Genomic DNA, 17,962 nt, shown 5'->3' with positions numbered 1-17,962 from the left:
GCGTAGGGACCCGGATGGTACAGACGATTGACGTCACCACGCTCGTGAATGCCTACAAGCCTACGATCAGCTGTATACCGTGCATACTGTGTATATCGTAAGACTGTTACTCTCTTATTGCTACATAGTAGCTGAGTCTAACATTGGATTTTGAGCTGCAGCGGACTTTCAGGACTCTACTCCTTTACAAACAACTGGGAGGTCTGGATACTTAGTGTGGATTCCCTGCAGATGAACCACCAGAGATATTCTCTCTGAAAGTGCATGCTCTAGCTCCATTTGTGAGTGTGTTACCTCTTAGCTTTTTATCCTTGACAATAAATATTTATACAGATTTACACAATGGGGCATGCGCTTCTCTTTTATCTTTTCTAATAGATTCATGTGGATGCAGGTTACCCTTCAAGAAGCTGGGACCTTGCACAAGGAAAGATATATCCTTTATTTTGACTATTTTTCATTGCTAATATATCTATATATTACTGCCTTATTTGCAATAAAAGACACACTGCAATCACAACACTGTCATATATAGCTAATTGCACTTTGCCTATTGTGTCTATCAACTATCTATAAACATAGACTATATTTTATTTTGGTATTGTATGTCTAGCTAGTGCTGACTGTTGTTTCTGTATATATATATATATATATATATATATATATATATATATATATATATATATATATATATATATATTATAATAATATTATTATTATTATTAATGATAATAATATCATTATTATTAACTGAGCCTATATTAATGTAGTGTCTGAAAGGTATGATTTACTAGTGTGTATGTATATATATATATATACATACACACTAGTAAATCATACCTTTCAGACACTACATTAATATAGGCTCAGTTAATAATAATGATATTATTATCATTAATAATAATAATAGGCACTGACTGTGTACATAGTGCTGTACATAAAACTTACAAGTGCAGTATATTGAATTCTGACTCCAAATATCATATTGCTGCTTAAAGTACATCTCAAATTCACAAATTGGTAGGACTGGGTTAGGCCAGTGTCATTTGCACGATACTACTTCTCTATGATAAAGTAGGGAGGGCTATGCTTTCTGCAACACTTTCTGTACCACCGTAGGGAATTCCTATCACATTGTTCAAAATGTATATTTATTCAATTCTTTCTACCGATGCAAAATGTTAACAGTTAAATACATTTTACAATCATGAGGACCAGCCAGGTAGAGAATTAGTTCCAATCCTTTACTGGCTACAAAGGGTTGTACATACAGACGAGGCAATGTAGGGACTCATGTTAAAAAACAGTGACTAAGAAGTAAAAAGGTACTGTATATAAAAGTAATCAGAGTATGTTCTTCCAGACCAAGAGTGTGATAAAAGGAAAGCATTTGTGCCGGGTTTTTTTTTAAGCATATTTGTCCTAGATTAACTAGACCTTGATAAGAAGGTGAGGAAAATGTACATTATTAATTAGATACAATATGAAACAACTTGTATTTATTTAGTGTGTTAAATATTAATGTTTGATAATTGACCTCATAGAATTGAAAGCAAAGAAGACCTCATGTTGTCACAACTAGTGACACATCCTTCTGCTAACTTGTCTTTAATATCAATTCTCTGATAGAGAAAATCTGTATGTTTAGAGATGTTAAGAATGTGAATCATAAGTAACATAAACATTGACAATATAACAAGAAACAACCTTGTGTTTTAATGATAAGCCAAAGAGGGTTCAGTGGTAGATCCCTATTGCTGGTTGTCTTTTAAATAATATTATATTTAATGCAATTACTTTTACATTTACATTTGTGTCGCTGTAGCATATGAATTTATATTTGAAAAATGAAAAAGAAAAACTGCGCAAGGAAATATAGAAACAAAAAAGGTGCACTTGAATACAACTACACGAAAAAAAATATCTGTTAAAGCATGCATCATTGTTAACACTGGAAACCACTGCTATGGGAATTCGCTGCACTATACACACTGCAGCTCACATGCTTGCACTTGGCATTTGTTCCTGCAGTTATGGAGGTCCAGCCATATTAGAGAGCATGGTGTAGGTCTCCGGCAGATCTTCAGTATGAAGCTAAGAGCTTGGTCATCCTCTTTGGGAAGTGTCCTTCTCCAGGAATTGTTGATATTGCAAGAAATATTAGTCCACCATACAGTATGTTTCCCTCTTATACACTTATAGACTTACATCCATCACCCACCCATGCATTTCTTATGATAGTTCATGGTAAATATCACAAAAAGAGACGATGCTGCTTATCACACCTTCTTGAGTGTTCCTAGTTTTAAAATTGACTGAGCAATGCTTTACCACACATTTTCCCATTAATTTATATTTTTTCTACTTAGATTTTTTGTGTGACATATGCTCCCCCACTGATAAAAGTGACACATACACATTCGGCATGAGTGCGGTTTCAGCACCATGGACAGGGTTGGAGAATTTACCCAGGAAGCACATCATACTTTAGGCTTACTCATTAAACCACCACATAGACGAGTGCAAAGGCTCACATTATAGCCAGTCAAAAACTTGAAAATAATGCCTTTTGCCCTATATTTCAACTTAGCCTCCCCCTGTAAATGTTTTGTTCCCAATTTTGTTTTAATATTAATTTTATTTCTATGAAACTAAAAACTACTGGATGAAGTACAAAAAAAAAAATTCTACAAGGAAAAATGAACAGAAAGATATTTTAGGAACTACAATAAAAACGAGCTGTTTAGGCAGGTTTTGTAGTCTTAATATGCTCTATAACACATCTAGTCAAATGCTATTTAACCTACATCAGTGGTTAAAAAGTATTTTATTGGTGATCCCTGCAGCCACTAAAAATCCAGAGCAAGCAACTCTTTTCTGCAATCTGTTGCTTTCCTATTATTGAGTGCATATGTGTGCAGAATGCTGGTTTTTAGAGATAAGTACAGTACAATACATGCTTAATACATAATAGATATAGAAGTACGGTATTATGATCCTCCAAACTATTATTGACATTGAAGTGGTCTGTGATAGAGAAATCCTGATCTACATTTTCCAAAAAGGAAATTCAATGTTAAGACAAGATCACGGTCTTGTGTTACATACAGACATTTATAATAATAATACTTTTTTATAGCGCTTTTCTCCCAGTGGGACTCAAAGCGCTTCACACATTTAAAGCTAACAGTTACAAAAGATAAAAGGCACAAATGTAAAGCTATAAAACAGAAACATTAGATCAAAATATAAAATACAAAAACAGAACTGAAAAGCTGCTTATGCCTTTGAATTTTTATTGAAGTGGCAATGAATAGAAAGTACTAAGCCATATATTACCATATATTACTTTACTTACCATAGTAATGTTTGTGGCATAAAATATTTGTTGATGCATACACTTTTCATGATCATCATCACATATTTTATTGTAATGTGTTCTAGATGTAATTATTTTATATTTGCCTCGTATATGAGGCCAACAATGGAAATGTTGTAAGAAGTGCAATTTTGTAATCACTGAGACATTCTGTGTTTACTTATACTGTATCAGCCCCTAACTATCCCGTAACCACTTTCATATAGTATGTAGTGTACTTATTGGTACACATGCTCCTAGCTTCTCACTGTCGACCCAGCAGCCATTGTTAATGTACCAAACAGTTTTCTCCCTTTTTTTCTCCTTGTTGAACCTAGTTGCAATTTGGGCTGTGGTTATGTGCAGAAATGGGATGTGCTTGGAATGAATTCGGGAACACACATATTGTAATGTGTTGGATATTCTGTTGCATTTTTCTTCTAGTCTGCAGCAAAAATAAACCTCTGCCATGTCTTAAAGCAGCATTCCGAGCTGCCATTTCCCCCCCTTATTATGTGCATCTATACAATCCACACAATGATAAATAATTAGTCGATTGATCTGTTCTTCTGTGATCAATCGATGAAAATTTGGCTTGGGGGTTCACTAAATGGCTCAGTGCAGCAAAAGAGGACCAAAGATGCAAAGTTATGTGGGGAAGATCATGTGACCAGGCAGTCACAAGACACAATTGGTGCACTGCTAGAGAGAGGGCTAAAAAAGGTGTGTTGCCAGAGCCTGTTTCAGAAGAGGAAGGGGATGTGACTTTTTAAATGGTTGCTGCAATATAGAAACAAAAATGCTTTTGTAGGATATTGTTTGGTCTACAGCTTTAAGTTGTGAAAACTTAATAAAACAAAAATTGGGACAGGATATATTTGACAATGGGGTAAATCATCAAAAAAAAAAGTGTGGCCAACACTTAAAATCTGCAGATACAAAACATATATAGGTATAAACCCTGTTAAAAAAAACTTATTAGAGCTCTACTCACTGGTCTTTCAGCATTTGTTTTATTGACGAATCATCAGAAGACACAATGTTTCGAATCCAACATGAGCCTTTCATCGGGTGAAGCCCAGAGGTTAAATTGTTTGGAGATTGTGTGGCTATATTTTCATATCAGTTATGTAAACATGTCTGGCATTCAGATCTGTTTTAAAACTTGACCGACAGACTTCTTTCATTTTATGTTACCACGGGTTGTAAAAAAATAACAAAGATAAGCGCTTGTACTTCATCGGGACACTCACATATTTCTAACGCTTATTTGCACTCTCATATTTAAATCCTTACACTGTGTATGATGTTTTAGAGACTCAAACTATCTTGGAAACTTTGCATAAAACATTCACGCACCAGGCATTTTAGGATATATATCGTCGTTTGATGTGGTAAATCTCATTAGGTGCATTGTTGGCAAATTTATTGATATTTCTATTGAAAAACTAATTAAGTGTGAATTTAGTCATAGTTCAGAGTTACCAAAACATAAAACGCATTAGGTATGATGTTGAAAAAAATGTCGAAAAGAATATTTAATCCCCTTTTCCTCGGTTCTGAAAGAATGTAGTTAATAACTTTTACCTCTGCAACGACGATATATCAAGATTGTGCAATGTGCTGGCAAACAGAGTATTTTCTTTTATCAGTGAACATGTTTAAAGCCTGTTAGCCTTGATTCATACATTTAGCGCAGATCACTCAGGAGCAGAGGTTAACGCCACCTCACACCCAGCAGATTTATTTGGTGCAAAAAGAAGTGAAAATGCTCCAATTGTAGGCACCGATGTTAATACATCCCATATAATAGTATATGTGCTGACTCTCCCCGATCTTCCCTCAGTTCCTCCTATAACCCCAAAACACTGGCGCAAGTGTAGCAAATTTTGAGCAAAGTTCCTTGTTGCATTGATGCAAAGTGGCACAGAGTTAAAATGACGCCATTTGCACTTCTTTTTTGGAGCAATAACCTGGTTTGCGACATTTAATACATTTTAATACTTTTACATTTAATACTCCCCCTTTGTCTTTATTTCCCTTTATACTGTGGAGGTATTTTGTCACGCTCTTACCCAGATTTTTGTTTCTGGGTTTCTACCTGAGCCCTTCTTGTGTTGTACATAGTAATTTAACAATAATATACAACAACCTCTAACGTTTTCAAACATTAAGAATATTTGAAGTACAGTAAAACCAGAAAATGTCCAGGTAAACTGTAGCTTTTTACATGCATGTGATAATAAAACATATCTTCTTGCCTCATTTCAACTGCCTGTTCATATCATAAGAAGGTTTTTTTTATTAACATACGCATAGATGTTTTGGCACCTCTGCTCTGTAATGTGCTGCCCTCTGGGACTCCAAGGGTTAAAGTTATTGTGCTTCGTTGCCAGGTCAGAGGACAATTCCTTCTTGACTATTTTCTGGGTATTCCACATCTTTGTGTCACAGGAAAGTTGATCCATTGTAATGTGTCAGAAGCCAGAGTCCGCCTGTAGCAATCTAAGCTGGCACCTTCTGTTGTGTCTTACTACTGCAGTCATGCACAAGTGCCACAAGTCCTGCGGCGCACCCAATACAAGCAGCCTCCCGTTCCATGTCACCGACCATTACACAACTCCGTGCTCAAAACTTCACTAAACTGTCAGCCTCATCTGCTGCAGCCAAACAACATCCTGACATACTGTACCAACATTTTAAGTCAAGCAGCTTGCTCCCACTCCCGTGTGGGTCAAAAGCATCCTTACAACTTTATTAAAAGTTATAGCACCATTTCTCAAAGGATTACCTTTCTGTGCCAAGATGTCATGGTGAATTTGACCAATTATTTTTTAATCTTATTATTATCTATTTAACTTCCACCAACACGGTCATGTAGGGAGGGTACACATTGATGATAATGTGGTGCCTAATGTCAATAATATAATTTGCTTCTCTGACTTAGTACTTCCACCTGTTCCATTGGTTTATATATATTAGATAAGTTATGGTTTTGGTGAAAAAGGTAACGAAAAACCCTCCACCGTATAGCAAATAAAAATATAACTTGTGAGCACATTCACATGTCGTAGACAGGTCTGCAACCCTGCTTTTCATTATGCATTATCACCTAGGATACAGCGCTTCTACTGCAGCAAAGGATTCTGGGAAATTACATGCAAATGAGCACACAGTGTCACCCTTTGCCTCAAATCCATTTTTACATGGAACCCTTATAAGCTTATGGTTGCTGCAAAACACAGCTTTCAGCACAGCCTTGGTTAAGATGCATAGCCAGTAAACCTACACACAGGCAGAATTTTGTTTTGAAAATGCTTTTATTATGCATATGAATCCTTACAACAAGATCATAACAATACATGAATAATAATTTTCCAAAAGTAAAAAAACCTGTGACGTGAACAACGGCGCAGTGCAAAAACTATACATGAAGAGAAGACGGATCGGTATGACATCCAAAACCACGAAAAACAGCGGAACTCACGGGCCAAAAATAGTTAAAATAAAAGCATCTTTATTGAGCTACATAAAAATGTGTTACATCCACATGAAGAACAGGCTCCTCCTCCCACGCGTTTCACGCCGTCACTGGCGCTTTCTCAAGGAGCATGACGAGAGGAGGAGAACAACTATTTAATCCCCTCCTTTCTAATAAAAATATTGCACACATATGTGCTTACAAACTGAGCTCTGAAGCAGCAATTAAATGAACAGAGCATAGAAAAACACAGTATTAGAAAAACAAGTGCATTAAGAGAGAGACTCCATCTAATTGTTTAACTCCCATAATGTTAACCCTATTCTACAATTGGTTAGGTTAGTTTATAATAGTAGATAAAGATAAATATAAAAATATATTGTATTTGATAAAGTGATCCAACAATATATTTATAAATCAACGTTAAGGGCTAAGATGTGTAATTAGCACCTAATTATACCTAGGATATTAAGTTTGGTACATATTTCACCAATTTGTATTATGGAGATAAATTCAAATTCTATTGATGGAGTCACTCTTAAATGATGCATTGGTTATGAATGTACTATAACAAGGCATGCAAAGACATTGATCCATACAACTGATAAGTATAGTAAATGTCAATTATATCATGAAGATGCATTATGTCAAAAAATTAATTACATTGTTGCAAAACATTGCAGCAATGGATTGTTCTTCATATCAAAAACTATACATATCTCATGCATTTACTTCAATACATCAGACATATTTCTCAAACTTTATTTTGCATAGAAAAAACCTTTGGGGGTGGGGTGTGGGTGGGTGAGGAGTGTGTTTAGGCCAGCTCCTCAGGGACGCCAATGATGGAATAGTCTTTGAGCAGGCTGTGGATCAGCCTGCGACAATACTGTACCAACATCCTCTTTCTCCCCTTGGTCAAACGTTCCCTGGCAAAAAGCAAAACTTCTTTGAAACAACACATTAGACACCAACCGGATTCAATTGCGTCCTCTGTGTGTGTTCCCGAGAAAAGACCACGGAACACTGAGTGGTATGTTATGTACTTCCTTGGTATACAGTCCTTTAGTTCGGTGTCCAGAGCCGGCATCAAGGCCCGCGTAAAGGGGCAGTTCCAGAAGCGGTGCAACACAGTCTCCGCCACTGCTCTGCACCTGGGGCAGTGCCTCTCGAGGCTTAGTCTGCTTTCATGCTTGTCTGCCCTCACGGGGAGTCCTCCCCGTATGGCCAGCCATGCAATGTATTTATACCTGTTCATAAGTCTTTTCGATGCCACATTTCTCCACAACATTTCAAGGGTGTTTGGGTGAAGTCCTGGGATTGATTCTATGATGTCCTTTACCCTGATCATCTTGTAAATGACCTTGGGTTTCCACAGATCTGGTTTTACTCCCTCCAGTTGGTTCTGCCTCACAAACTTCCTCATGTCCTTGTAGTACCAGGGCATGTGCCAGTTGTAAGGGATGGAGCTGTCCCACTTGTCCCACCCCAGTGCTCTCCAGAGCGGTAAGAGTAAGAAGCGGGACATGGAGTAGCCAGAAGAATCCTTGTCGCTGTCTCTTAGAGTGATTCGCACACAGTTGCTTACAAAGAAAGCACACAGCATAGTAGGGATGTCAGAGAATCCTTTACCCCATTGAGCAGCTCCTTGCACAACATTTCGCGCTTGCATCTTTCCATTTTAGCACCGCAGATTAAGCAAAACACTGCCAAAGAGATTGCCTGACAGGTTCTGCTCAAAGGTGGCCAATCTTGGGCCACGTACTGCAGAACAGGAAGAATCTCGTTCCACAGTACCAGTTTTTTTCCTTCCATGGTGAGGGATCTGAGGCGCCATAGTCCAATCTTCTACTTCCCTGCTCAGTCTTTCTTTCCAGCTCTTCAGGGCCGCACCTTTGCTATCCACACCAAACCAGACGCCCAAGAGTTTGATGAGGCCTGGTCTGATAGGGAAGGGCAAGGGGTCAGAAGTCAGTTTCCCCTGCCCAAATAGCTTGGTCTCTGACCTCCCGCAGTTGACTTTTGCTCCTGAAGCTTTCCTGAAGTCCTCACATGGCTGAACGAGCATCTTCACCGACTATCTGATATCTGCGCAGAAGATGGTAATGTCATCCATGTAGAGCGAGCAATTCACATCTCTGGGGTCCTAGCACGACGATCCCTAAGTCTCGTCTGATGCACTGGGCGAAGTGCTCTATACAACAGACAAAAAGGAGACGGACAAAAAGGTGTGTGTGTACAGTATTTATTTTATATATTTTTTACATATCTACATGGTTGTGGGTAGTAAATTCGTGGGATTAAGATGGTATTTTTTGTATATTCATTTTAAATTCATATTCAATTTATTAAAAAGCTGAGTTGCGCAATGTCGTATTTGTAAATAATAGTAACACATTCATGTTCAAAAGAGCAAATTGCGTGTATTCTTTTGTCTGGAATATCATTGACTTCCATTAGGCTCTTGTAGTTCTGGTTCCTAAGCAAGATCCACAGGGCTCTGTTAAAGCAGCAAAATTTGAAAATGTCTATTTAAAAAATAAAAATAAAATTCAGTTCTCTAGTATTAGATAACAAGGTCTGTTTTTTAAAAAAAAAACTCCTAATGCAATTTTTAAGTATTTTTTAAAATGTACTGATGATTCTTTGGTTACAGCAACCTTTTAGAAAGTCATATCTACTGCCTCTTTTGAAACAGGCTCTCACACACACCTTTTTGATCTCTTTCCTTTGTCAACAAAGTATCACAAACAGATCTGTTGCTGTGCTTCAAACAGCAGACTGTCTATGACTCTGGAAGCTGTAACAATAATGTGTTACACTTAGTAATCTAATGTTACATATAAGCTGCAGCATTTTACTGACTGCTGCACAGGGTCAGAAGGCTGCCATTCAGTTAGCCACACAATCAGGATTTATACTTATTTATAACAGGAGCACAAAACGATTGCCAGCTTAACAAGGAAGGAAGAATTATACATTGTCACATTCTTTACATATACACAGAAAAAAGGGAATGTAGTACGGCTACTTTAAATTAGAACCCATAACATGAAGTTAACTAAACCAGTATCATACATTTTGCCCCCTGTTAAAGCGTATCCTCAAAGCTAATTAAACACAAGAACTGTTTGAAATTAAAATCGATATTGACTGCGATACCAACTTTGTGATCTATGTGGCATATTTCCTCAGTAAGCTACAATAAGGTCTTTAAAAATTACTGTAGGATGGGGTGAGCATGTTAACAGTATTAAAGATGCGTGGAAACTGATACACAATCGGGCTAGACACTTTTTGGAGAAACATGAAGGGGATGCATCAGGCTAGAGGTCGTGGATAGGAGATTAAGAGAACAAATTAGGGATATATACTTATAAAAAATGGAACTATTCTGGAACTTTACTCTTAACAAGGGTGTTGGTGTTTTTAAATGAGATTGTTGAAATCATTCCCTTTTTTTTACGAAATGAGGTTATATATTGCAATGCACACTGCACTTTATCTTTCCAGTACATTTTTTGGGGGATCTCATTTATTTTTTATTTATTAATTGGTTATTCTGAAGATCTAAATGAATATCCGATTGTATATTTTGCACTTTAACATGAAAAACGTGGAAACAGAATGGGATGTTTATTCATTTAGGGTTTTTGTTGAGATTAATTATTTGGTTATTCATTTGGAATCTGATTGATTCATTTAGGGAACTGGATTTATTATGCTTATATGTAGCACTGAGTGAATATATTTTTTGTATAGATAACATCTTAAGATGTCCTGGTATGTGCACTGTGCATGTAATGAATGTGCAATCAAATTAGAGTTTTATGGATTGTGCTACTTTCAACTTAATTATGATTGTAACAAATTGAAACCGTTCGGGGTATATAAGGAACAAATAATTGTGGAACATGTTGAAGTCAAGAACATTGAGGTCAGATGTCGTCATGTTGTTGGAACCACCCTGGGACTGTAGCTGGCCTTCCAGGAACACGTGGCACCTTGGATCGAACTGCCATAGATGATAACTGTAAGGGTATCTTCACTGGAACATTTTTGATTGAATGTAAGTGTTTTATTATAAGCTGTTATATAAGGAATTTCATATACTGTACTTATACTCTTACTTTGCATGGTCTTCCTGGATGTAATTGTTTGTGAACAGATTTAGATTGCATTTGTATCTAGCGTAAGCTTCTTTACATGAAGTTAAATGAGCTTTCTTATCTTCTTTCCTCCTGTTAGATATACAAGAAATTCAATTACCCCTTATGACCATGGTCTCCCAGAAAAAGGATGGGAGGGGGGGTGGGTTCTTTATGTTGGGAATTCATATTTTAGTAATCCTTCCACATGCTTGCTAGCTAGAGTTGAAAATCTCCAGACATTAACATTTCCCCTTTCAATCTTGGAGGCCAGATTAAATCTAATATTCCATATTATTATATTATCATATTCCAAAACAACCATAAATTCAATTTCTGACATTCTACAGATTTAGCAAGATTTACTGTGACCGTTTTGCGACCGCGAATGAGATGCAGCTGCAAAAATGGAGTTTAGTGGCGGCTCTAGTACTTTGCAGCAATGAGAGGCGACGCCAGTGTATGTCTCTAATCTAAATGCAATGTAACCCACCCCTTTTCCCCGTTCATTTCATATGATATGATATCCCATTCACTTCAATGACACTACCACTTATTCCCATAAAAACTTCAGATGACTCAAAGTATTTTTAAACTATGCCATTTATCTTTATTAGAGTAAATGACAGTTTAAAGATAAACTGTCGGACATATATACTGAATTGCAATGACATAAATAACCTTACAAATAGTTCTGCCAGCTGACCGTAGCCGAACCGCGGTGAACAAAGTGTGCACGTGGAAGTAATCTCGCACCTTGTCGCGATCACGGGAACAGTAAGTCTTACTACATCTGTATCAAACAGAGACATACTAACAATAAAATAATAAATTTTGGGGAAAGTCGAATGAACATGCAAGTACATTTAGACATGCAAGCAAAATCTTGATCTAGCTGATTTTTAATAGCAGTTTTTCCTGATAGCGACATTGCATGTTTGTTTGTTACTTCGGATTTATCAAACTGGTAGAGCATAAATGTTGGATAGGATTACTTTTCTGTGTTCGCTTCCAGTATGATAATTCTGCCCTGTGGATCGACATCTGAAGAAACAATCTCAATATTAACACCTTCTTAGCTAAAATAAAACCCATTCGGTTTTCAGATTAATACAGTATGTTCACTTTCTGTCAGATTCCAGGAGGAAAATGATATCTGCTTTTGGAAATGTTAAATGATTTGGGAACTTCTTCCTTTTGATAAGTGAGTTGAACACACCAATATTCCAAGATACCAGCACATATAATGTATAGCTGTATGAATTAACATTTTGAAAAAACAAGGTTCTATATTTTTCTACCTGAGCAAAAAGATTGCATATTAGTTTTGGGCACATTACATACTGTATGTAGGGAAGTAGAAAAGCACACGGAGGCCATAACAGTGCAAATCGGTGCACTGCATTAGAAAAATGATGGCGGCTGGATCGCAAAGTAAACATTTATTGAACCATCAACAACATGCTGACAAAGCGCACGATTGTGCTAAACGCGTTAGAAACTTTGTTTTAGCATGTTGCTCATGGTTCAAAATTTTTTTACTTTGCGATCCTGTCTCTATTGTTTCTCTGAGGCAGATCACCGCTTTGTTCTTCCCCCATGGGAGCATTTCCAATATTCGACTTCGACACAAGCTGGGAGCATGCCAGCACTGGACACACGGATCAGAGGAACATGAGTAGGACACGTTTGTGATTCATTATATTATACTCAAAAGATTCCTTTTTTTGATATGTATCAAGTCTAACTCCAGGAATCTTTTCCCTTAAGTTACGGGGGGGAAGGGGCCTAGGGTTACCACCTTTGTGGCATCATAGACATCCCCTCCGGGCACATCTTGGAGTATATATCTGATTATTTTATTGAACATGATTATTTCATAAAAATATCACATTGATGTGTCCAGGATATTACTTCTATTTATCTAAATACAATCATATGGTCTACATATAGAGTTACGTTTATGGTTCGGAACTTTACACTTTGAGCACTGATATTGGAACAGCTGTTCCCTTTCTACATAATAGTGCAAAACCTTTTTTAATGATAGATGGTGGCAATTATAATAGCAACAAGATGTGCAATTACCTGAAGAATTCCTTAAAATTGCATGTAAGAGTATTCTGTTTGTTACCCCAGTGGGATGGACCTGTGGTGTCTGTCGTTCTCCTATGTTGTACAGTGTCCTGCTCCACGTGGTCTGTCTCCTAGGGGTTGTTGGGCTTCACTGGCGTCCGTGATCCTGGTGAGAATATGTCACTTCCGGAATCCCGAGTGGTAAACAAAGAGCCTGCTTCAGTCGGCAGCTGGATAGCTGTATTCATCTTGGACTCTATCATTAAAAATGGTTTTACACTATTGGGGGCTCTCTGTGTGCTCTTCTACTCCCCTTCTCTATGGAATCCTCTTGGACCATGGGAGGTCTAGAATGGGTTCCCATGTGTCACCGGTGGAACCTGTCCCCTTTGGGGTCCCTCAAGGATCGTGCTGTCAACGATCCTGTTCAACGTTTATGTAAGACCACTGGGCAATATCATCGAGAAGCATGGTCTGAAGTGCCACCAGTATGCTGATGAAACCCAGGTCTATGTTCCTTTCCAGGACTGCCAAGGGATGGCTGTTGCCACACTGATGGCATGTCTAGACGATGTGGTGGCATGGATGGAGATGAATTGGCTGAAGCTCAATCCTGACAAGACTGAACTAATTATTATGGGTTCAGCAAGACACCGGAGTACGGGACAGGGGGGTTGCGGCTTCCCCTAATCAATGGTGTACAGCGACTGCCCGTGTCCCAGGTTCGTAACCTCAGCATCCTCCTTGCGCAGAGTGTCAAAATGCGAGCCCAAGTGGCCTCAGCCCATGTCTGGTGTTTTATTTGAGGCTGCATCTAAGCTTGCGTCCACTCCTGTCATCTATGGACCTTGAGTCACTGGTCCATGCCTTTTTGTCTAGGCGGTTGGACTATGGGAATGCCCTATATGCAAAACTACCAGTGTGTAAAGGATTTTGATACCACCAACTCAACAAGGGTAGTAGCTAGGGTGCACTATGGTTATTACTGATTATAGGCTAATGCAGTAAAATTCCGGGCATTACTGAAATCCGTGCCCTCTGATAGGTTAGAATTCTGGACATTACTCATTCAGTAATGCCCGGAATTTTTGGCACCCTGACAACTCACCTTTCAGAGATGCAGGGGGAGCGCGGCATCTCTGTTCCTCTCCTCTCATAGCACGGCAACACATGCTCTCTCACACAGCACATGCAGGCACTCTCACACAGCACATGCATGCACTCTCACACAGCACATGCAGGCTCTCACACAGCACATGCAGGCTCTCACATAGCACATGCAGGCTCTCACACAGCACATGCAGGCTCTCTCACACACAGCACATGCAGGCTCTCTCACTCTCCCCCCCCCCCACTCCCTCCCCTGCTATTGCTGTCAGAAGCTGGCGGGTCCCATATAGTAACTTTGTTATTTGCAACAAAGTAATATTTCTCCCACCACTTGCATATCTTCGCCTCGGGCCTTCAACTCTTCCAGCCAGGGCATTATTGGCCAGTAATGCCCTGTCCTTCGGGGATTATTACTTAATTATTATAGGCTAAAGCAGTAAAATTCCGGGCATTACTGAAATCCCTGCTCTCTGATTGGTTAGAATTCCAGGCATTTTTCATTCAGTAATGCCCAGAATTTTTGGCAACTTGCCAATTCACCTTTCAGAGATACAGGGGGTTTGACTCATTCCCCATCTTAAAGTATTTAGAAAAAACAGTTCCTGTGTTCCCCGACCCCCCCTTTATCTGTTATATGTTTTGTTTATTTTTATTTCATATGTACAAAAAAATGCTCAATAAAAATGTAAGTAACAAAAAAAAAAAAACCCAGTTCCTGTTGATCCACGTGGATGCGGGAACCGGAAGAGCACAGCAAACGAAAGCGGGGACCAGACAATGAAGCTGGTAGTAAAATCGAGGTTTATTCATAAAGTACACATAACAGCATAGACAGGAGAAGGTGAAGTATCCCTCTAGTTTGACCCTCATCTAGTTTGACTCATTCCCCATCTTAAAGTATTTAGAGAGTGCACGCAACTGGGTTTTTTCAGTATCCCTGTCTGTGGAAAGAAACACTTTCCTTCTGGTGTTGCTATTAAAAGTACCGGTGTACCTGACGTGGAAGCTCCAGCTTGTGCAGAACGCTGCGGCTTGGATGCTGAGACGTGTTTCTCGCTTTGAGTATATCACTTATCACTCCCATCTTACGTGATCTGCCCTGGCTTCCAGCGATTTTCTGGGTTCGGGTCAAGTTGACCATAATGGCCTTTAAAACCTTGCAAGGTCCATATCTGCCTATCTGCTGTCTTGTGTGAAGCCACGGAGGGTTACTGGCTACGATCTCAGGTGGGGTCCGCCTCTCCATGCCAAGGGTACTGCACGCTACCCGGGGTGGCCGAGCCTTCTCCTGTGCATCTTCAGAAGTCTGGAACCCGCTACCGCCAGAGCTCAGGTGTATATCTACTTTACCACTGTTTGGACTCGGTGTAAGAGTAAGGCTCGTAATATAGTTGGTGCGCGCGTGCCTGTGCGGACGCTTGTGCACGTGACGCACACTTTTTGTGTGTACGGTCCATGCTGCTGTGAGCGACAGGCTTGGAAGAGTACTGTGTGTGTCACTGTGTGTTTGTGTTTCACTGGGGAAGCTGTGTGTGTGTGTATGTATACTGTATGTGTGTGTGTGTGTGTGTGTGTGTGTATTAAAATTTAAAAAAAAAGACATGCTGTGAGAATAAATTATTTATTAATATTGTGCAACTTTAATAAATATATAAACACACATACTGTACACAGTTATACACAGTTATACATACACACACACACATACACTGCAGACACAGCGGTAGCGGCGCGAAAACTTACTTTTCACAGTCTTCCCCCCGATCGCCGTCTCCACGCGCATGGCCCTAGCATACAATGGCTGGCTAACCCCAGCCAATTATAAGTGCCGCACGCACCCACTATATTACGGGCCTTACCGCTTCCTTCTGGTTTTCCCTGTCTAACAAAACAATTGTATATGATTTTGTATTTGTTTAGCTGTAAAGTTTTGAGATGTCTCCTTAAGTGAAGGCATATTTTTGGTAAAAGAATAAATGATGGTCATGATCACATATGAGTACATAATGTATTTTTGCTTTATAGATTTCTACAGAGATATCTTGAAAGAGGAGTAATCAGTTATGTTCCTGTGTTAGCGGAGATTTTCTATATAATCTCAGAGTAGTTACTTTATCTTTGAAGTTTAGAAAGGCCCAATAGGCTTGGCAACTTGATACCTTAAAATTTCCACTGATTTCCCCCAAGATACCTTTTGAAAGACCAATTAACCTGAGATTAATTATTCTCTAACCATTTTCTTGATGATCTGAAACTGTGTTGTTTCTGCAACACATGAATATTGGAGGTCTTTTCTCTGACTGCTGTGTACTCATTTGAGTCATATGATCCTTCATCTCTGTAATAGCTTCTTTAACTTGCAATGTGTGTAGACTAAAGCATGGATCAATGCCTTCTTTAACAGTAAAAGCTATTTCTTCTTTAGGTGTATAGAAGGAGGGTTTCCCCCCTCTGCTCACTCGCCACGCTTTTCCCCGTCTCTCTCCTTTATGATTTATCTGGAGCATCTCTGAAGATGACAGACAGTCTTTCCATTCAGTCAGACTGTTAGAACATAGAATAATGTTCGTGTAAAAGGTTTGAAGCTCTTTGCAGGGGTGTATTCACTGATTATGCACTGATATCCAGGGCATATGGAGCCTCACCGTGGCGTGTATTTCCCTGCACGCATAATACGGGAAGTTCTGAAACGCTGACTTTTTAACTAAATAATACAGCACAAATATTTGGAATCTGGCTGAGGGGTGTCTCATGGTTATTGAAGTTATGTAACACAGTGCAAAATAGTAGTGTGGGCCTGGCTTCCTGTTCTATTTTGTTCCTCAGGGTGTTGCACACAGCATTGGTTCTTGCAATGTATATAGCAATTTCTATACTATATCTGTATTAACGTGTAAAGACTGGAAGTACTGGCTAATGGAGGGTAGCAGGACATCAAAACACGTCTCTGTAGTCCTGGTTCGGCTTGGGCTAAACATCCTGTTCTGAATCTTTGAACAAACTCCTGTTAAATTATCTAAATAAAATCTTAAAATCTAAATAAAATCTTCTGAAATCTACAGAAGTGCCTGCAGTTCCTATACTTTCAAATTGGAGACCTACCGAGGTAAGGTAGCAGGAATCACATTCTTTCTTCTTGTTCTCATGCGGAGGCGGACAATTCATGTTCTGCTAAAATAAGACATGGAACCCATGGACTACTTAAAAAGAAATGTTTCACAAAGAGCTTCTTTTCCATCTTTGTATATTAGACTGCATTTGTATTGTACATTTGTATAGTCTCTTTCTGTTTTTAATAAGTGCTTTCTCTTGACAAATGAAAAGAAAACAGTAGCACATCACAGATTAACAGTTTTGGTTGTGGCTTCGGCCTTTTTCTGTTTGGCACTCAGACTACACGTATAAGATTCTATTTTTTGAGTAGACAATTGTTTCAGTGTGGGCTATCCCTGCACATACTGTATGCACCTCAATGGTGTTGCATTAATACTATTTATCTCCCGGTTTATCTCCTGAACACTTTTGATTCAATAACGGTGCCAGCTAGGGTTGGACGATAATAGAAAAACTCCCACGATAACAATATCAATAAATTTATCGCAATAACAATATATATCGCAATAAATATTTGAATTTTTAAAAAAGCCCCAAAATGCTCTAGTGCATTTAAATAAAGTGTTCAAAAGAAATACATTTTCTTTAGAGTAACTAGAACAAAGGGTCCTTCATTCCCAAACCCTTTCCATGTCTGCACTTCACCTTTCCTCACCTACACTGCTCTTATCCCCC

The 17,962-nt window shown here is 38.7% G+C and overlaps 1 protein-coding gene across 1 annotated transcript in view; it reads right to left on the bottom strand.

Moving 5' to 3' along the window:
- Positions 1-17,962, bottom strand: part of SLC35F1 (solute carrier family 35 member F1) — a 382,549-nt gene that overhangs the window by 85,327 nt on the left and 279,260 nt on the right. The window lies entirely within an intron of this gene.

This window comes from Ascaphus truei, chromosome 4 (genome assembly GCF_040206685.1).
Source record: "Ascaphus truei isolate aAscTru1 chromosome 4, aAscTru1.hap1, whole genome shotgun sequence".
In the NCBI taxonomy this organism is placed as follows: domain Eukaryota; kingdom Metazoa; phylum Chordata; class Amphibia; order Anura; family Ascaphidae; genus Ascaphus; species Ascaphus truei.
Note: the sequence above shows the minus strand (reverse complement) of the source record. Positions and strands in the feature narration are given on the sequence as shown.